Genomic DNA, 22,423 nt, shown 5'->3' with positions numbered 1-22,423 from the left:
TAAAGGTAAAGGTAAAGGTTCTCCCGCACATGCGTGCTAGTCGTTTCCGACTCTAGGGGCCAGTGCTCATCTCCGTTTCAAAGCCGAAGAGCCAGCGCTTGTCCGAGGACGTCTCTGTGGTCATGTGGCCGGCATGACTAGACGCCAAAGGCGCACGGAACGCTGTTACCTTCCCACCGGAGTGGTCCCTATTTTTCTTCTTGCATTTTTACGTGCTTTCGAACTGCTAGGTTGGCAGAAGCTGGGACGAGTAACAGGCGCTCACTCTGCTACGCGGCACTCGGGATTCGACCCGCCGAACTGCCGACCTTCTGATCGACAAGCTCAGCGTCCTAACCCACTGAGCCACCGCGTCCCTCAGACATAGACATAGACATAGAGGGGGAAAAAAAAGGCCTACTAACACTGAAATGTATTATAAACAGGGAGCAAACCATTGCTTCTTCAGTAGTTCATCCATTCCAATCCTAAACTCATTTCTACATTCCTTTATGTTTCCTAACCAAACTTATTCCTGGCTAATACAGGTAGTCCTCCTCTTACAACAGTTCCTTTAGCTACCATTCAAAGTTACAACGGCATTAAAAAAAAGTGTCTCGTGACCACTGTTCACATTTAAGACCATTGCAGCATCCCCATGGTCACGTGAATAAAATTTGGATGCTTGGGAATTGGTTCATACTTATGACGATTGTCATGTCCCAGGGTCATGTGATCCCCTTTTGCAACCTTTCTGATAAGCAACAGTCTAGTTTAATGAAGAGAAGGATGAGGGAGGACATGATAGCAGTCTTCCAATATCTCAGGGGCTGCCCCAAAGAAGAGGGAGTCAAGCTATTCTGCAAAGCACCTGAAGGCAGGAGAAGAAGTGATGGATGGAAACTGACCAAGGAGAGAAGCAACCTAGAACTAAGGAGAAATTTCCTGACAGTGAGGACAATTAACCAGTGGAACAACCTGCCTCCAGAAGCTGTGAATGCTCCAACACTGAAAGTTTTTAAGACGAGACTGGACAGCCATTTGTCTGAAATAGTATAGGGCTTTCTGCCTGAGCAGGGGGTTGGACCAGAAGACCTCCAAGGTCCCTTCCAACCTATTATTATTATTATTATTATTATTATTATTATTATTATTATTATTATTATTATTATTATTATTATTATTATTATTATTATTATTATTATTATTATTATTATTATTATTATTTCAATGGGGAAGCCATATTCACTTAACAACCATGTTAATGCCTGGACACTAACCCCTATTCATTTTCACTTCATCTGACCTACTAATTCTCACTACCTACCTAATTCTCACTAGAGATATTTTTATTCTTATTCTTTTATTTAACTGGGTTTTAGATTTACTCTTGGGGCTTGAATTTAATTTAATTGTTTTAATTGATTTTAATTTTTTGTATTTCATGGTTTTAACTGCCCTGTAAACCGCCCTGAGTCCTACGGGAATAGGGCGGTATACAAATTCAATAATATATATATTATTGAATAATGAGCTGTCATAAGTTGACTATATCCTGTGGATAAGCCTTGAGTCAGGCCAAAGCAGGAAAGAAAGAGTTAATTAGCAAGGTGCATTCAAAAAGCCTTGACAAATTCTTAACACATATTTCCCTTGCCTTCTAGCTAATAAAAGAGAGAAAGAACCTGTGGCTCAGGAAGTTAAAACAACTGCCTAATATATAATCAGCCCAGGTTCGAATCTCAGATAAAGGGTTTGACTGACTGATGAGAACATAATAAGTTCGAAATGATCATCTCAGCCTCCCAAATTCTTTATTAGCAATCTGAATAATTTACACACACACACACACACACGCACACACACACACACACACACACATATATATAATTTTTTACAATAACATTCTTTAGTGCTTAGTAAACAGCGTGTTGTCTGGGTTAATATGTTTTTTTTAAAAAAAATCAATAATAATTAATTTCTATAGTTCCATAATCAATATGTTAATTAATGATATATTTCTTTGATCTTCTCTTCCTCCAATAGTATTCTTCTTTTGTTAACCTTTAGCAAATATCATTCCTAAAATGCAATACATATATAGTCAAATATAACCCTTTTTCTTGTATTTATACAAATAACAGTAACATCGACATATAGCATATTTTTTATCAGTTTATATTTTAATTGTATTTATAGATATCATCTTATTAAACCACTATATGTCCTGTTTTCAAAATTCTTATTTAAACTTAGTTTTACTTCTGTATTCAAACCATTCTTATCAATCATAAGTTTCTCAAAGTTAGGTAAAGATAAAGGTAAAGGTTCCCCTGCACATGTGTGCTAGTTGTTTCCGAATCTAGGGGCTGGTGCTCATCTCAGTTTCAAAGCCGAAGAGCCAGCACTTGTCCGAGGACATCTCCGTGGTCACTAGACGCCAAAGGCGCACGGAACGCTGTTACCTTCCCACCGGAGTGGTCTCTATTTTTCTACTTGCATTTTTATGTGCTTTCGAACTGCTAGGTTGGCAGAAGCTGGGACGAGTAACAGGCGCTCACTCTGTTACGCGGCACTCAGGATTCGACCCGCCAAACTGCCGACCTTCTGATCGACAAGCTCAGCGTCCTAACCCACTGAGCCACCGCGTCCCTAATCTCAAAGTTAGTAACCTTTAAATACCCAACCTTTGCATCCATGTACACCATCCCAATATTTTTACATTTCATATATTAATCATACTGTACGATTAAACACCTGTTTGAATATGGTTAAAAGAATAGATAGATTATGGATATAAAGTAAGAGAGATAAGATATACAAGTAGTAATTTTTATAATATATGAAAAGATATTTTTATTCTTTTGACAATCATTTATTCCTCACAACAGAGCATATATTTACCCGTACTTTTCATTCAGCCTTTGTCCATCTGAAATATTTTCCATACATCTTTAATAAGCACTTACCCACACTTTAATAAGCACTACCCACTCATTTATCAATTTGGTCTAGTTTTTGTCTCTTTGTGAAAACCTCACCGGTTGTCATTCCAAGTTTGACTTTCCACGAAAGTGAAGTAAGACACTTTTTTTCTGTTGAATTGCTTAAATTGCCATATATCAAAACAACGCCAATTCTTTACTATTATTATTATTATTATTATTATTATTATTATTATTATTATTATTATTATTATTATTTATATTGAGGTTTGTTTGGGGGTTATTTTTAAAAAAAAAATCTGGGCCTTCTCAACAAAATCGCAATATCAAAAATGTTATTTCTGCAATAAAAATGACAAGCTTATATAAAATAATATAACCAAGATAACTGTTGGGCTGAATATAACGGTGTGTGGACATTCCAACACATCATTATCGTACACTATTGTTTACAAACTAGAACAACAAATATTTCTGTCTGACAGTTTATGCTTTCCATTATTCCAGCTTTTCCAGGACATTCTTGGACCATTGGCAAAAACTGCTGTGAATGTAGACCCATGTGCTTCAATGTGTTTATTGAAAAAAAAGAGGTAAGGTTTCCCTATGAGGAAAAATAAATAAAAAATATATTAAAATTGATTGTTTCCAAAAATAGGGATGATGATCCAGATGAAAAGATGGCTGTTCCATTGGCTGTTCATTTAAGCGCTAAGAATCTGTTGCTTACATTATAAACAGGGGGAGAAATGGAGAGTTCTTAATAAGATCAAAAGCTCTCCCCATGATGATGCTGGTTTTATCTTCACCGTATGCAACTTTCTAAAGCTAATTCATCGAATACATGTCATTGTGAAATGAGGATGTGACAAGCATAGAGGCTTTTGTGTTCTACTTTGGGGATTTCTATAAACAAATTAGCAGTAACTTTGGAGGGGGGAATTAGACCAGATTTGATCTGATCCAAGGGAGTTGTGATGTTCAAAGGCACCAAGACGGAGACTTATTTTGTTTTCAAAGCTGATATACAGTATGAAGGAGGAGGACGTGGAGGAAGAAGAAGAAGGAGGAGGAAGAAGGAGGAAGGAGGAGGAGGAGGAGAAGAAGAAGAAGGAGAAGAAGAAGAAGAAGAAGAAGAAGAAGAAGAAGAAGAAGAAGAAGAAGAAGAAGAAGAAGAAGAAGAAGAAGAAGAAGAAGAAGAAGAAGAAGAAGAAGAAGAAGAAGAAGAATCGCCACCTCGCTCCATCCAACTGGCACAGCCATTCCATGCCAAACGGTCTAAGAGAAGGGGAAGAAAACCAGGCTACGTTTTGCAATGATGACGGCCTGACCCCATTAAAGATGTTGTACAAATGCACCCCTTGTTTTCTATGTTTAACAGTGGGTGGCGTGGGACTTAGCTCCTCTGCTTTTCTGCTGTGAGGCAACGTGATGCTTTTGTGTCGATTCAGACAAATAGAATGATTACTCTAAGTGGGGTCATCAAGGAATTATTTCACCACCCAGCTGAGCAAAGCTGAGCTGGGTTTTCAGGCTAGAAAATGAGAAGTACGCCTGGAAGAGAGACAAAACCGTTTAATTTCCCCCCCCCCCGAGTAGACGTTTCCACCTGTCTGAATACTGTATCTCTGAGATACTCATCTGTAAAAGCAAAGTTGAGGAGGTTGTTATCTGTGTACGTGTGTACAATGTAGTGGTAGAATTCAGCCGGTTCGCACCGCTTTCGGCAGAACCAGTAGCTAATTTTTTTGTTGCCCAGGCCCAGAACGGACTTTCGGAAGTGGCATCCACACAGAGAACCGGTCGTTCGCATATTTGAATCCCACCACTGGTATAATGTATATGTGTATGTATATGTGCGTATATTACTTTGGTCTGTTTCCCAAATCAGCATTGAGCACAGCATGCACAAATGGCTTAATTATTATTATTTTTTTTATTTTAATTCCATTTATATCCCGCCCTTCTCCGAAGACTCAGGGCGGCTTACAAGCTTAGCAGTAGCCTTCATTCTATGTATATGCCTGCTTATTAGGGCTTTCGGGGGGGGCCCAAGCGGCATTATTACAAAGTCAGTTTATTGCCCCCAACAATCTGGGTCCTCATTTTACCTACCTCGGAAGGATGGAAGGCGGAGTCAACCTTGAGCCTGGTGGGACTCGAACCTGCAATAATTGCAGGCAGCTGGTGTTACTTAAGGAGGCATTATTATACATTGTGGCCAATTGTTTTTTTTTGGTTTTTTTGTTGTTTTTTTCAGACGTGTAGCTCCATCTATTTATTGTGCATAGTTGCCATTTATAAATACAGAGCTGGTATTATTGTAGTCTGTAGTTTTGTTCCCCATTTGAAACTGCAGGCTTGAATTTATTGTACAGTCTTATTTAAAGAACAAGGCTAGCCTTACTGAACATTAGTCGCTGCAAAGAGCAGACAGTGGGCTATTATGCATTGGCTTTCATTCAAAACCACTGATATGAATATATGGCATCACCTCTTTTTCAGAATTATCACTTTATATTCTGCACAGCCATACATAGAATTAAAAAGACGAAAATACAACTGGAAGAGAAAAAAAAAGGCTTAAGTGTTTTCAAGAGGGTTTGTCTAAAAATGGATTCTCCAGATTTTCACGCATGGCATAGTTTTCTTTCTTATTTTTGATCTCAGTAGAGTTTATGGTCAAATCCACTCCTCCTCCTCCTCCTTCCTGAAAACTTTAGTTCAGTAATGAAATGTCTGCAACAAAACAACCAAGCTCAGAGAACATTAAGGATCTGACACTTTCTTCTTCTTCTTCTTCTTCTTCTTCTTCTTCTTCTTCTTCTTCTTCTTCTTCTTCTTCTTCTTCTTCTTCTTCTTCTTCTTCTTCTTCTTCTTCTTCTTCTTCTTCTTCTTCTTCTTCTTCTTCTTCTTCTTCTTCTTCTTCTTCTTTTTCTTCTTCTTTTTCTTCTCCTCCTCCTCCTCCTCCTCCTCCTCCTCCTCCTGCTTTATAAATCAGCTTTGTGGATATGTGCACATGTATAAGCACAAGAGCTACAGATCTTTTAGTCTTTGACATTCAGTATGACTACCCAGAATGACATCTTTGCAGATGAAGGCTGCAGTGCAAAAGAATGAGATAGCTATTAAAAGAAGACCATATTTGATGGATCCTCATACTGTGCACTTTTTCTGTCAATTTCAAAAAACTCGTACATGCAGGATATTGATATATAAATATATATTGGTTGATTTAACACAGTAGTGGCAATTGTGCCTCAGCAATACCTCCTTTTTATTTGCCTATATTTATTTATCAGATTTATTTGCTGCCCATCTCGTGACCCTTCCATTTAACAATTCAGTATAACAGAGTTGGAAGAGACTCTGAAGGTCTTCTAATCCAACCATTATGGCAATGCTCGAGCAGGAGACCCTATACCATTTCGGGCAAATGGATGTCCAATCTCTTCTTAAAAGCCTCCAGTGATAGAGCACACACAACCTCTGGAGGGTCCTCTTTATTAGATTAGACATACCCAATTCCTGCAAACATTCAATCTTATCCTCCAGTCTCCTAATCATCTTTGTTGCTCTCTTCTGCACTTTTTCTACAGTCTTAATGTCATTTTACCTGTCCATCTCCCAAATAGGTGTGTGTGTGTGTGTGTGTGTGTATTTCTCTCTCTGTGTCTTTCACTTTGTTTATGCATGTGTTAGGAGGCGATAGTAGTGCATTCAAGGTGACCAAATGATTGACAAGACTTAAGGAGTCAACCATTGTTATTGTTGTTAGTTGCGAAGTCGTGTCCGACCCATCACGACCCTATGGACAACTTTCCTCCAGGCCTTCCTGTCCTCTACCATCCTCTGGAGTCCATTTACGCTCATGCCTACTGCTTCAGTGACTCCATCCAGCCACCTCCTTCTCTGTCGTCCTCTTCTTCTCTTGCCCTCCATCTTTCTCAAGATCAGACTCTTCTCCAGTGAGTCCTTCCTTCTCATTAGGTGGCCAAAGTATTTGAGTTTCAACTTCAGGATCTGACCTTCTAAAGAGCAGTCAGGGTTGATCTCCTCTAGGTCTGACCGGTTTGAATGCCTTGCAGTCCAAGGGACTCGCAGGAGTCTTCTCCAGCACCATAGGTCAAAGGCCTCAAAGTCAACCATTACTTTTACATTTTTTTTTTCATTTTACAAACACATTACTGTCAGATGCCAGGGAAATCAAAAAGTCCAGGTAGTTCAAATCAGTATAAAAGTTTATTGCACCCTTAAGCTCTCTACCAGAATCTGAACTACTACTAACTGTCAAAGCAAATAGCTGGCACTTACGAGTCAATGGAATTCAAGATGGGCTGGACTTAAATCTCTTGTGGGTGCCTAAGGACTCATGACTCATGAAGTGTGTAATCCCTTCCTTGGGCTAAGCCTGGTCATCTCCTACAATTACATTGTACATTCTACTGAAAAACCAGCTATTCAGTTGTCAACACTTGGCAGAAAAGTCATACTGTGACTTTTTCCAAAAGTCCAAAAATACTAGGAATGGAAAAAGAAGGAGGCTGTGTCCAGGGCTGTGGCCTACTGGATCTTAAGTAAAGGTAAAGGTTCCCCGCACATGTGTGCTAGTCGTTTCCAACTCTAGGGGCCGGTGCTCATCTCTGTTTCAAAGCTGAAGAGCCAGCACTTGTCCGAGGACGTCTCCATGGTCATGTGGCTGACATGACTAGACGCCAAAGGCACACGGAGCGCTGTTGCCTTCCCACCGTAGTGGTCCCTATTTTTCTACGTGCATTTTTACGTGCTTTCGAACTGCTAGGTTGGCAGAAGCTGGGACAAGTAACAGGCGCTCACTCTGTTACGCGGCACTCGGGATTTGACCCGCCAAACTGCCGACCTTCTGATCGACAAGCTCAGCGTCCTAACCCCCTTACCATTGCTTTTTCTCCAAAAATGCTGTAATCAGATAGGAGAAAATGACTTTTAGCTCAATATAATTTTGTTATAAGGCTGGTATATTAATTAGATCCTGAAAACAGACTTATAGTTTTGGGGGACTTCAATCTACCATCTCTGGGAGGATCATCTGAGTTGGCTCGGGAGTTCATGGCTTCCATGACGGCCATGGACCTGACGCAAGTAATTTCAGGACCGACTCATGAGGGAGGCCACACCCTTGACCTAGTTTTCTTATCTGGTCGGTGGTTAGATGATCTTGGTGGGGGCTCCCCAATTATTATGCCCCTGTCATGGACCGATCATCATCTCCTGCGGCTGGTCTTCCGTTTTGCCACCCCCCGCCGTGGGTGTGTGGAACCAGTTAGATGGTACCGCCCCAGACGCTTAATGGATTCCGCGAGATTCCAGGCAGCGCTGGGGTCCCCACCTGCCTCCCCCACTCACAGCTCGGCAGATGCCTTAGTGGAAGCTTGGGAAAGGGCAGCCACTGAGGCTCTTGACCGAGTTGTACCCTTGCGGCCCCTGACCCGATGCAGATCCCGTCGAGCTCCATGGTTCTCCGCGGAGCTCCGGGAGATGAAGCACCGGAGACGGGGCCTAGAGAGCGGTTGGAGGTCCAGCCGATCCAAATCCGACCGATTGCGACTAAGAACCCATATTAGGTCTTATCTCGCTGCGATAAGGGTGGCGAGGTCTAATCACTTCGCTACCCTTATCGCGTCCGCAGATAATCGCCCGGCCGCTCTGTTTAGGGTGACTCGCTCCCTCCTTAATCAGGAGGTGAGGGAGGAACCCTTGCAGGGTCGTGCCGAGGAGTTTAACAATTATCTGTCGGACAAAATCACTCGGATTCGGACCGGTCTGGACTCCGACTGGGCAGAGTCTGGCGATCAGGACGCGGGTGGTCTTGTCGATATCACTTGGGAGGAGTTTGATTCTGTGACTCCGGAGGAAGTGGACAGGATTATGGGGAGACTGAGCTCCACCACATGTTTATTGGACCCGTGCCCTTCCTGGCTGGTTTATGCAGCCCGGGAGAGGACACATAGCTGGTTCCAGGCAGTTATATCAGCTTCTTTGAGTGAGGGTAGCTTCCCTGCCGTCTTGAAAGAGGCGGTGGTGAGGCCCCTCCTCAAGAAGCCTGCCTTGGACCCAGCTGTATTGAACAACTTTCGTCCGGTCTCCAACCTTCGCTTTCTTGCGAAGGTTGTTGAGAGTGTGGTGGCGCATCAGCTCCCTTTGGTCCTGGATGAAGCGGATTATCTAGACCCGTACCAATCGGGTTTCAGGCCCGGGCACAGCACGGAGATGGCATTGGTCGCGCTGGTGAATGATCTCTGGAGGGCTCGGGACAGGGGTCATTCCTCTGTTCTAGTTCTATTAGACCTCTCAGCGGCTTTCGATACCATCGACCATGGTATCCTGCTGCGGCGTCTCAGGGGATTGGGAGTGGGAGGCACGGTTTTACAGTGGTTCTCCTCCTATCTCCAGGGACGCTCGCAGTCGGTGTTGACAGGAGGGCAGAGGTCAACCGCGAGGTCTCTCGTTTGTGGAGTTCCTCAGGGGTCGGTCCTCTCGCCTCTCCTGTTCAACATCTATATGAAACCGCTGGGTGAGATCATTCGTGGCTTTGGAGTTGGGTATCATCAGTACGCTGATGATACCCAGCTTTTTCTTTCTACCCCAAACCACCCCAGTGATGCCCTCAATGTGATGTCCCGTTGCCTGGAGGCGGTTCGGGTCTGGATGGGGAGGAACAGACTTCAACTCAACCCCGACAAGACCGAGTGGCTTTGCATACCTTCATCCCGGGTCTATTCGGATATTCCATCTCTTTCTATGGGGGGTGAATTATTACCCCCCGTAGATAGGGCTCGCAACTTGGGAGTCCTCCTAGATTCGCGGCTTACCTTGGAAGATCACATGGTGGCCGTGACTAGGGGGGCTTTCGCCCAGGTTCGCCTGGTGCGCCAGTTGCGGCCCTATCTAAGCCGGGATGATTTATGCACGGTCACTCACGCGCTCGTGACCTCTCGTCTAGACTACTGCAACGCTCTCTACATGGGGCTTCCCTTGAGGACCACCCGGAGGCTCCAACTGGTACAGAATGCAGCCGCGAGAGTTGTGTTGGGAGTCTCCCGATACTCCCACGTGACACCTCTGCTCCGTGAGCTGCATTGGTTGCCAGTTGTCTTCCGGGTGAGATTCAAGGTGCTAGTAATGGTGTTCAAAGCCCTCCATGGCATGGGGCCGGAGTACCTCAGGGAACATCTGCTGCCGGCATCAAGCTCCCTACGCCCTGTGCGTTCCCACAGAGAGGGCCTCCTCAGGGTGCCACCGGTCAGAGAATGCCGTCTGGTGGCCCCCAGGGGGAGATCCTTCTCTGTGGGCGCCCCGGAGCTATGGAACCAGTTACCGGTTGAGCTCCAGACGGCGCCCGATCTGCGCTCCTTTCGCCGCGATCTGAAAACATACTTGTTCGAGCAAGCCGGCCTGGCCTGAGGGGGGATTGGTGGGGTTTTTTATCATTCTTATTGGGGTTTTTACTATGTATCAATTGTATTTTAATCGGGCATGCATTTAATTATCTTTTAATTTTTTTAAATTTCTGTGTTTTATTCTTGCCCTGTACACCGCCCTGAGTCCTTCGGGAGAAGGGCGGTATAGAAATGATAATAAATTAAATTAAATTAAATATATAATACGGAGAATGATAGATATGACATGGGATTGATGGTTTTTATCCTTGCTGTGAAGTTGAGCACCAGCTGTCACATCGTTCTGAGGTTTGGCATCATTCCTATCCCAGTATCAGATCTTTCTTAGAAGCCATTGTTACAACAATTTTGCACTTAATGCCAAAATGATGTAATGACTGATGCTATATATCATGTCCTCATTGCTGATAAATCAACAGTTCAGGCTTCCTTTCCTCACATATATTTCGGCCTACATTCAGCTCAGATGGCTAGACTCCATGGATTTCAATCAATCAATTTCTCCACATTTTGGAAATAAATGAAAAGAACCTTAGGTAATACTTGGATAGTGTTTGGATAATATTTTTTCCACTGAGAGGGACAGTAAACACCTACCTTGACTGGAGTTTCAATTGTACAATGAATTGCTAAGGAAACTAGGTGTGGTTGGCCTAACGAAGAGAAGGCTTAGGGGTGACATGATAGCCCTCTTTCAATGCTTCACAGGGAAGAGGAAGTTTATAGTACCTGAGTGTCTACGGAGATTCTCAGTCATCCAGGTCATGGTTGTCCCAAAGGCGCTTTTTCAGGAGACAACTGGACTTTCCTGTTTTTTTCTGAAGCATTTTGCTTCTCATCCAAGAAGCTTCTTAAGCTCTGACAGGATAGTGGGGAACGGAAGAATTTATATTCCTTGCAGACTGCTGGTCATTTGCCTCCTTTTAGGGAGTCGTTGAGGCCACTTGCAGGTTGTCTGTGTCCTCAGAGTCACCCGAGTAGTGCAAATGGGTGTTGAGCCTTCTTGGCTGCTTGACATTTTCTGTCCTGTGTCCCTTCATTGTTGGAGACAGGTACAAGCTGTTGGGGATGTGTTCTGGTTTGTCTGCATCTCAAACTGAAGTGCAAAATGGTTTTTGTAGTCTGCAATGTTTTCTGGAAATCAATGCGTACTCCTGCACCATTTGAAGGTGTTCATCTCAACGAGCATAGCTAAATGTCTATGGAGGTCCATTTGAGGTCCAAATGGCCTCAACGACTCTCTAAAAGAATGCAAATGACCAGGAAATAAATCCTTTTCAAGAAAAGATTGGGCAACCATTTGTTCAGGGTGGTATAAGGACTCCTGGCTTGGGCAGGGATTTAGACTAGAAGACCTCCAAGGTCCCTTTCAGTCCTATGATTCTATGATTTCTATTGTTCCCAAGGAATCAATAGTCTCAGTAATTCATGGAAGATTTTAACTTTTATATTCCTTCTAACAAGAAGTAACTATTGTTTGTTTGTTTGTTTGTTTTTTTAAAAAAATATTCCTTCATTGTACATTGCATTGCCTAGAACAAAATTAGCAAATAATGGGGTTCTATTCTTCATGGTTTATAAACAAAGAGGTGAGAAAGGGGTGTGTGTGTGTGTGTGGTTGCAGAAGTAGCAGAAAGGAATAAGAATATGTAAAGGTAAAGGTAAAGGTTCCCCCGCAAATGCGTGCTAGTCATTTCCGACTCTAGGGGCCGGTGCTCATTTCCGTTTCAAAGCCGAACAGCCAGCGCTTGTCCGAAGACGTCTCCGTGGTCATGTGGCCGACATGACTAGACGCCAAAGGTGCACGGAACGCTGTTACCTTCCCACCGTAGTGGTCCCTATTTTTCTACTTGCATTTTTACATGATTTCGAACTGCTAGGCGCTCACTCTGCTACGCGGCACTCGGGATTCGACCCGCCAAACTGCCGACCTTCTGATCGACAAGCTCAGAATATGTATCTGTGCTTAATTTTGATCAAACAGGTTAAAGCAAAGACTTGGAAAAAAATCTGAACGTTGATGAGAGATTTAAAAAAAATGGAAAGATGGTATTCTAAGGGGGCATTATTTCTATAAAATAATGGGTCATTATACATTTTTCTCTTGCTGGAAAGACTTCAGGTTGGGATTCCAGGGAGTGAAATGAGGGATGAATGTCAATCAGTTTTCAGTAGACACTGCTCGACTACTTTCATTTTCCATCTGTGACCCTTCCTGATTAAGGATGCTTCTTATTTTAATCTGATTTCTTCCAAGTCGTGTTCTCTCCGGAACGTATAACCTGCTCCTTTTTTCTCACTGCATTCAGCATAGTTTCATCATTTGGATTTATAAGTCACCCTAATGGACCAAAAAAGGGACGCAGTGGCTCAGTGGGTTAGGACGCTGAGCTTGTCGATCAGAAGGTAGGCAGTTTGACGGGTCGAATCCTGAGTGCCGCATAACAGAGTGAGTGCCTGTTACGCGACCCAGCTTCTGCCAACCTAGCAGTTCGAAAGCACGTAAAAAAATGCAAGTAGAAAAATAGGGACCCCTACGGTGGGAAGGCAACAGCGTTCCGTGCGCCTTTGGCGTCTAGTCATGCCGGCCACCTTTACCTTTAATGGACCAAGGATGTTGAATTCCTATACAATGTGGTGCGAAGGGAAGCAAAGGATCCTTGATAAGATGCCAAAGATAGATAAGGGATAGTTCTCCATCACCAATGATGCCATTATATTATATACTACATTTTTGTGTGAAAAAGCTTCTCTCTCCCTCCCTCCCTCCCTCCCTCCCTCCCTCCCTCTCTCTCTCTCTCTCTCTCTCTCTCTCTGTGTGTGTGTGTGTGTTTGTGTATCTCAGAGATCTGCTCTTCCTACTTCTTCTCAAATCCAACCTTTCAGTCAAAAAGAATAAGAGGATGGACCACAGTTTTTTAATTATCATACATATTCAAAAACTTCCCACGAGTACTTTTTTTTCCAGTAAAAAAATAAAAACAAATCTGCTTTTGCATCGCAAGGAGCTGAGTTCTGCTACTTGAATAAATGAGATAAATTTGCATTTCTTTCCTTCTCCTGCTTCAGATACTAATGGAGAGAAGTGGCGAGCTTCTTCAACGGCCCTAAAGTCCATCATCCTAAGACTTCAGATGGCCCTAACAAACAATTGCCGTCTTCTCCTTTGCATACTGTTGTACTTTCACCAGAATGTGAAACCATCTGCGATAGATTCCTTCAAATTTACATGGCTCAATGTGCCTTCCTTCAATTAATTTTATATACCAACCCGGAAAACAAGAGTATCAGCCAGAAAATTAGCAATTTAACTCCCTGGGCAAAGTAGGCCTCAGAGGTGCGTATTCTAATAATCTGCCCTCGGTGACAATTTTACCTTTGGGTTAATATATTTTTTTCTCTATTACTTAATATCACCTCTTAGCTAGATACATACTGAGGTGACTTTAAAATTCAGCAGTGAACATATATCCATAAGCATGATGCAAAAGAGCAGTATGGAATGGAATGGATGGAAACTAAGCAACCTAGAACTAAGAAGACAGGGAGAACAATTAATCAGTGGAACAACTTGCCTCCAGAAGTTGTGAGTGCTCCAACACTGGAAAACTTTAAGAAGAGATTGGAGCACCATTTGTCTGAAATGGTATAGGGTTTCCTGCCTGCGCAGGAGATTGGACTAGATGACCTCCAAGGTCCCTTCCAACTCTGTTATTCTATTCTATTCTATTCTATTCTATTCTATTCTATTCTATTCTATTCTATTCTATTCTATTCTATTCTATTCTATTCTATTCTATTCTATTCTATTCTATATTCCAATATCTATTCTATTCTATTCTATTCTATTCTATTCTATTCTATTCTATTCTATTCTATTCTATTCTATTCTATTCTATTCTATTCTATTCTATTCTATTCTATTCTATTCTATTCTATTCTATATTCCAATATCTATTCTATTCTATTCTATTCTATTCTATTCTATTCTATTCTATTCTATTCTATTCTATTCTATTCTATTCTATTCTATTCTATTCTATTCTATTCTATTCTAATCTATATTCCAATATCTATTCTATTCTATTCTATTCTATTCTATTCTATTCTATTCTATTCTATTCTATTCTATTCTATTCTATTCTATTCTATTCTATTCTATTCTATTCTATTCTATTCGTCTAGTCTAGTCTAGTCTAGTCTAGTCTAGTCTAGTCTAGTGTAGTCTAGTCTAGTCTAGTCTAGTCTAGTCTAGTAATATTTTCTTTTCTTTCTTTCTTTTTTAAAGGAAACAACACTCAGTCACCCAGAGTAACTGAGATTGAATTGGGCAGCCTTAAAAAAATGCATAAATTAATAAATAATGATGATCCTAAGCGCACCCCAAAATCTCATACTGTTCTGGGAAATCCAAACACATTTAAAATAGGTGGTCTCCTTATTTCTCCACCTGGGAACAAGACACGTACAACGTGTCCACCTTGTTATATATATAGTTCATCTTCAATTTGCTGATCTTCCTTCTCTCTTTTACGGCGTCTTGGTACCAGTTTAGAGTATGAACATCTCCCAATCCAAATATTATTGAGTGGTAAAAAAAATCTTCCTTAAGTGCTTGGTGGCAATTTTTCTGAGGCCAGCCTCATATCGCCTTTTCTCCAGGATCCGACACAGTGCAATTTTGGGATGCTGGTCTTTAGCCGTATATAAGACTGCATTTGATATTCATTCATTAATAGGTGTTCTAAATTTAATCTTTGTAGCACCTCTTCGTTAGTGATGTAGTCATGATATGAAACATCTCAGGCAGCATGGTTAGAAAACATTAAGCCATTTAATCATTTTGATTGTGCACTTCCATGTTTCACAAGCATATATTACCATTAGTATGACAACAGGCTTGTGATAATGGAAACTAATCAAGGGGAGAAACAACCTAGAACTAAGAAGAAATTTCCTGACATAACAATTAACCAGTGGAACAATGTGCCTCCAGAAGTTGTGAATGTTCCAACACCGGATGTTTTAAGAAGAGATTGGACCACTATTTGTCTGAAATGGTATAGGGTTTCCTACCTGAGCAGGGGGTTGGACTAGATGACCTCCAAGATCACTTCCAACTGTTATTCTATTCTATTCTATTCTAGTCTAGTCCTAGTCTAGTCTAGTCTAGTCTAGTCTAGTAATATTTACTTTTCTTTCTTTCTTTTTTTAAAGGAAACAACACTCAGTCACCCAAAGTAACTGAGATTGAGTTGCGCAGCCTTAAAAAAAATGCATAAATTAATAAATAATGATGATCCTAAGCGCACCCCAAAATCTCATACTGTTCTGGGAAATCCAAACACATTTAAAATAGGTGTTCTCCCTATTTCTCCACCTGGGAACAAGACACGTACAACGTGTCCAGCTCATTATATATATAGTTCATCTTCAATTTGCTGATCTTCCTTCTCTCTATTACGGTTTCTTGGTACCAGTTTAGCGTATGAACATCTCCCAATCCAAATATTATTGAGCGGTAAAACTGGGTATCCTTGACACATTGGTAGCTGTGTCCTCCCTTTTCATTAGAGGAGAACAGTTTGGCTCCCGGAAGTATACAAAAAACATGATCCCCAAATACTACTATCTGAGATTGTCCCTTCCAGGAAGGAATGGCACTTGTTTAATATAGAGCATTAAATTTCCAGCCTGAAGACCTAGCCATGGAAAACATCGCAGTCCTTTAGAGATCAAACAGGATCACCAGAGTCTCCCTTGTGCAGGAAATCATTTGTCAGTACAACCATGACTGAGTCTATTCCAAAACTTCATCTGAACCCAGACTGATAAGAGTCAAGGTAATCATTGTCCTTCAAATAAGTCTGCAGCTGCACAGACACCTTATTTTTTTTTCAATCACCTTGACAATAGCGTTGGCGTCTGGGTAATAATTGGCATATGATTCTCTGAGTCTAAAAAATAATTATCCAGGAACAGGAAAACATTGCCTCTTCTAAGCTTGACAGCATAATTCCATCAGGCAAAGAAGTCTCCACAGTCAATTATTTGTCCAGCTCATTTCATCTGGCTGGCTTCAATGAGTCCAAATGGGCAAGGCAGGAGAGTCACAAGACTCTTGTCCATGTCCTAAGACCTCAAACACCTTAAATAAACGAATAGCATCAGAACAGATGGTGCTTTGGATACCTCATTATGCATTGTATCAAAAGCACTGTTCAAGTCAGCACGAAGATTGTATCATCAAAGCGTGTGACAAATCTTCACCATAACTGCTAAGCTTGTAAGCCACCCTGAGTCTTCGGAGAAGGGCGGGATATAAATGTAAGAAAAATAAAAAATAAAAAAATAACAATTTCCATCCATTTTTTTCCTTTCTTCCTTCTCCCTTTTTGTCGTATTATTCTTGTAGTTCATTGTATTATACAGACATTATTTCTGCAGTATCTGCAATGAAAACATGTCTCACAGACACTAGATGAAATAGGGAACATTCTGCTGCATTGCTCTAATGAAAGAGCTGTATTTTTGAATCCTTGTTAAGGAGGTGGCTAAATTCTGCACTGGCAGGATATGTTGCCAGGCTACTGTTTGTAATGTTAGATTGACAGAATTGAACCAACGGTGGAATGTGGTTGTATATGTTAAACACAAAGAGACATGTAAACGTACAAGACATCTGTATCTCCAGCTAAATCTTAGTTTAGAATAGAATAGAGCTGGAAGGGACCTTGGAGGTCTTCTAGTCCAGCCCTCTGCTTGAGCAGGAGAACCTATATACCAGGGGTGTGAAACTCAATTTCATTGAGGGCCACATCAGCATTGCAGTTGCCCTCAAGGGGCCGGGTGGGTGTGGCCAGGGTGGGCGTGGCCTACTGGGTGGGTTTGGCTAGAGTGTGTATGGTCTACTGGGTGGGCGTGGCCAGCTCTACATCGTTGGCATCAAGGGTGCCTATGGGGGCCCGGGCAGAAGTGGGACAGATCTGAGGGTCTCTGGGCCAGGGCCAAGGCAGTGGGGGCCGGTCCCTCACTGTTTCCAGGATGGCTTCGCGGGCCACATGAAATCACTTTGCGGGCTGGATCCGGCCCCCGGGCCTTGTGTTTGACATGTCTGCTATATACCATTTCAGACATGGGACTGTCTAGTCTCTTCTTAAAAATCTCCAGTGATTGAACATCCACGATTTCTCAAGGCAAGCTGTTCCACTGGTTAATTGTCCTCACTGTTAGGAAGTTTCTCCTTAATTCCAGGTTGTTTCTCTCTTTGGTCAGTTTCCAACCATTGTTTCTTGTCCTGCTCTCTGATGCTTTGGAAAATAGTTTGACACCCTCTTCTTTATGGCAGCCCCTCAGATACTGGAATACTGCTATCATGTCACCCCTGTTTCTACTTTTCTTCAGATTAACCAAACTCAAGTCCTGCAGCCGTTCTTTGTATGTTTTAGTCTCCAGGCCTTGGATCATCTTAGTTGCTCTTCTCTGCACTTTTTCCAAGGTCTCAACATCCTTTTCCTGGTGTGGTGACCAAAATTGGTTGCAGTATTCCAGGCGTGGTCTCACTAAGGTTTTATAAAGTGGTACTAATACCTCACGTGATCTTGATTATACGCCTCTGTTTAAAGAGAGTTGGAAAAGCAAAGATTCATAGAAAGTAAAATGATTATGGCCCAGATATTTTGGACAACAAGGGCAAGGAAAAAGGAAAAGGAAGAAAAAATAATATCTTCCAAACAGAAATGGCCTTTAAAGAACACTGTATTTTCAAGAAAAAATGGGGTCCTGCTAACTATTCTGCCCTAAATTCTGAACTACAGATAGTCCTAGACTTACAACTTCATTAGTGACTGTTCAATGTAACGATGACCTTTAAAAAAGTGACTTATGACCATTTTTCACACTGATGACCTTTGTAGCATCTCTGTGATCATGTGATCAAAATTCGGACGCTTGGCAACTGGTTCGTACTTATGACCGTTGCTGTGCCCCAGGGTCATGTGATTCCCTTTGGCAACCTTTTGACAAGCCAAAGCAATGCGGGAGCCAGATTCTCTTAACAACCATGTTACTAACTTATCAACTGCTGGGATGGGGCAAAACTCACTTAAGAAATGTCTCACTTAACAACTAAAATTTTGGGCTTGGTTGTGATCATAATTTGGGGACTTACCTGTAATTGGACAGAGAAGTTATTCAAGCTTTTTTTTTTTTTTTTGCTTTAGGATCAGAATAGATAGAACTGTTGTGATTCCTTGCCAGCCAGTGGATCCGGCAGCTGAGTATGAGGAATCAGAGGAGGAAAAGGAACCTGGAGTGACATTAGAGTCAGAGGAAGGCTCCGAGGAACTCCAAGACTTACAGTCTGATGAGGAGCCAGGCCCCTCTACTCGTGCTCAAGGTGAGACACAGCTGTGCTGGGAGCCTGAGTTGGACAGTGATGAAGCACAGCTGGGAAATATCCAGGATGCACAAAAGCACAGGCAAGAGAAGAGAGTAGGACAGAGGAATGCAAGGGGGTGGCTCCAAAGGCAAAGGAGAAGGCATTAGGAAGCCACGCCTGGGCTGAATTATGAAAGAGAAGGTGTGGGAGGTGCTGGTTGCCAAAGGCAACTGTTTGTGTTGAGGGTCGAGTTTCTGTGAACTGTGTTTGTTTGCCTTGGACACTGACTCAGGTATGTGAATAATAAAAGGGGATTGTTTTTTCCCCCCCTGCAGTTGGAAGAGAGGTTTCTCCTTGTGAACATAACAAGGACTTACATAGGCTGGGACAGAACAAGAAATGTTGACGGAATGGATGAGAATCTATGGAGATTCTTAGTCATCCAGGTCATGGTTGCCTCAAAGGTGCTTTTCCAGGAGGCAACTGGGCTTTGTTTTTCCTTGAAGAGGTTTCCCTTCTCATCCAAGAAGCAACTTCAGTTCTGATTGAATGGTGGAGGATGGAAGGATTTATATTTTTAGGGTACAAATAATCCTCCAAGTGGCGTCAATGACTCTCAGAAAGAGTGCTAATGACCAGCTGTCTGCAAGGAATATAAATTCTTCCCTTCCCCACCATCCACTCAGAGCTTGAAGAAGCTTCTTGGTTGAGAAGCGTAACATCTTCAAAGAAAAACAAAAAAGTCCAGTTGCCTCCTGAAAAAGCACCTTTGGGAATGGATGAGAATAATCTGGATATTTAACTGAACTATCCAGTTATTTAGGAACCAACCAATCCATGTTTGATTCACTAGTCCTACAGATTCTCCAAAAGACTATTCTGGAGCAAACTAAACACAGGTGTGAAAAGCTTCCTTGCTTTTTCTGTGTCTCTTCCCTCAAACTCTTCTGACAATACTTCGGATACGGCTTAAAAAGCAAACACTAAGTCTCTGGGCAGATAAGTAAATTATTAAAGCCAACCTTACATTGCTTGACTCTCCAAAGATCATCTCTATAGACGTGGCTCCAGAAGGTTTTTGAACTTCGCCTCCATTTCTCAGATTTTTGCCTTACCCTTCTTTAAACAATTTGCTACATGGTGAAAAGATTATGTGCTATATTTATCTGTTTCCCCTCAAGGATCTGAGGCCATTCTTCCTTTCTTCTTCTTTCTGGGAAAACTGGAAATTCACTCAGCTGTTTATTATTTATCGTGGGCCTTGTTTCTCAAAGCAGTGATACCTGCAGTCAAAGAGGGAAATTTATTGATAGCATAAAAGAGGGGTCCCCAACCCCCAGGCCGTGCAAGCAACAGGCAGGTGGGTGAACGAGCCTGCAGCTCCATTTGTACAACTGGTGGGCTCCTACCCTCACACACGCAGCTCCATTTGCTTGACCAGCATGCACACAGACCAATGCTTGCACAAATGGAGTTTGATGTACTCAGGTGGATGCCTGCCACTCACATGGAACAATCCCATCTTTCCCCTGCTCACACACAAGCACACACCGCTCCACTAAACTGGAAAGGTTAGGGACCTCTGGCATAAAATAAAGGTAATATTTAAAGTGAGTTCATCTGGAAAATTGAAAAAAAATCAGAATAGAATAGAATAGAATAGAATAGAATAGAATAGAATAGAATAGAATAGAATAGAATAGAATAGAATAGAATAGAATAGAATAGAATAGAATAGAATAGAATAGAATAGAATAGAATAGAATAGAATAATTGGGAATGAAATGGAATGGAATAGAATAGAATAATTGGGAATGAAATGGAATGGAATGGAATAATTAGAATAGAATAGAATAGAATAGAATAGAATAGAATAGAATAGAATAGAATAGAATAGAATAGAATAGAATAGAATAGAATAGAATAGAATAGAAATAACAGATGGTAGAATAGAATAGAATAGAATAGAATAGAATAGAATAGAATAGAATAGAATAGAATAGAATAGAATAGAATAGAATAGAATAGAATAGAATAGAATAGAATAGAATAGAATAGAATTATGAGATAATAGAATAGAATAGAATAGTATTATGAGATAATAGAATAGAATAGAATAGAATAGAATAGAATAGAATAGAATAGAATAGAATAGAATAGAATAGAATAGAATAGAATAGAATAGAATTATGAGATAATAGAATAGAATAGAATAGTATTATGAGATAATAGAATAGAATAGAATAGAATAGAATAGAATAGAATAGAATAGAATAGAATAGAATAGAATAGAATAGAATAGAATAGAATAGAATAGAATAGAATAGAATAGAATAGAATAGAATAGAATAGAATAGAATAGAATTATGAGATAATAGAATAGAATAGAATAGTATTATGAGATAATAGAATAGAATAGAATAGAATAGAATAGAATAGAATAGAATAGAATAGAATAGAATAGAATAGAATAGAATAGAATAGAATAGAATAGAATAGAATAGAATAGAATAGAATAGAATAGAATAGAATAGAATGATAGGGTAGGGTAGAACAGAACAGAACAGAACAGAACAGAATAGAATAGAATAGAATGATAGAGTAGATAGAATAGAATAGAATAGAACAGAACAGAACAGAACAGAATAGAATAACAGAGTTGGAAAGGATCTTGTAGGTCATCTAGCCCAACCCCCTGCCCAAGTAGGACACTCTACCCCATTTCTGACAGATGGCAGTCCAGTCTCTTTTTGAAAGCTTCCAGTGATGAAGCTCCCACAACTGTCCTCTACCATCTTCTGGAGTCCATTTAGGTTCACGCCTACTGCTTCAGTGACTCCATCCAGCCACCTCATTCTCTGTCGTCCCCTTCTTCTATTGCCCTCAATCTTTCCCAGCATTAGGCTCTTCTCCAGTGAGTCCTTCCTTCTCATTAGGTGGCCAAAGTATTTGAGTTTTAGCTTCAGGATCTGGCCTTCTAAAGAGCAGTCAGGGTTGATCTCCTCTAGGACTGACCGGTTTGATCGCCTTGCAGTCCAAGGGACTCGCAGGAGTCTTCTCCAGCACCACAGTTCAAAGGCCTCCATTCTTTGGCGCTCAGCCTTTTTTATGGTCCAACTTTCACTGCCATACATTGCAACTGGGAAGACCATACCTTTGGTATCCGTAGTATTTAGATTTCGGGTAACCCAAATTTCCTTTATTTCGCTCCATAACAGTTGTCACATCTAAAATACACATATTACTTACTTAAATACATTCTTATTTTATTGCACAAACATGTTCTCTTTCTCATCCCATTAGGGAAATGAAAATTAGCTATTGGAACATAGTTTTGAATTATAATACAGAAGATGGACTAAGACAATAAAGGATATCTTATTAGTAAGTGACTCTGTCAACTTTCGATGGCTTGATATGTTTATCTGTTGCTCAGGCTTTGTGTAAACTCTGAGTAAGATTAAACAGGACAAAGCTCACTGTTCTTGCATTGTTTATCATTAAATTATATTCCTACTGCATGGTCTGTGTATGGATGGTAGTAGATATTTCGATTTTAGCACTCCCTTGGCGGGTCCTGAGAGAAGAATACTAGGATAAAACCTCTACTATTCCATGGTTTTTACACAATGAAACAATGTAGAGGCAGCAGCGATACTTTTTTTTTACTATAGATGTTC

This window comes from Vipera berus, assembly GCF_964194415.1.
Source record: "Vipera berus genome assembly, chromosome: 7".
Classification (NCBI taxonomy): domain Eukaryota; kingdom Metazoa; phylum Chordata; class Lepidosauria; order Squamata; family Viperidae; genus Vipera; species Vipera berus.
The sequence above is the reverse complement of the archived record's forward strand: the minus strand, read 5'-3'. Positions refer to the sequence as shown.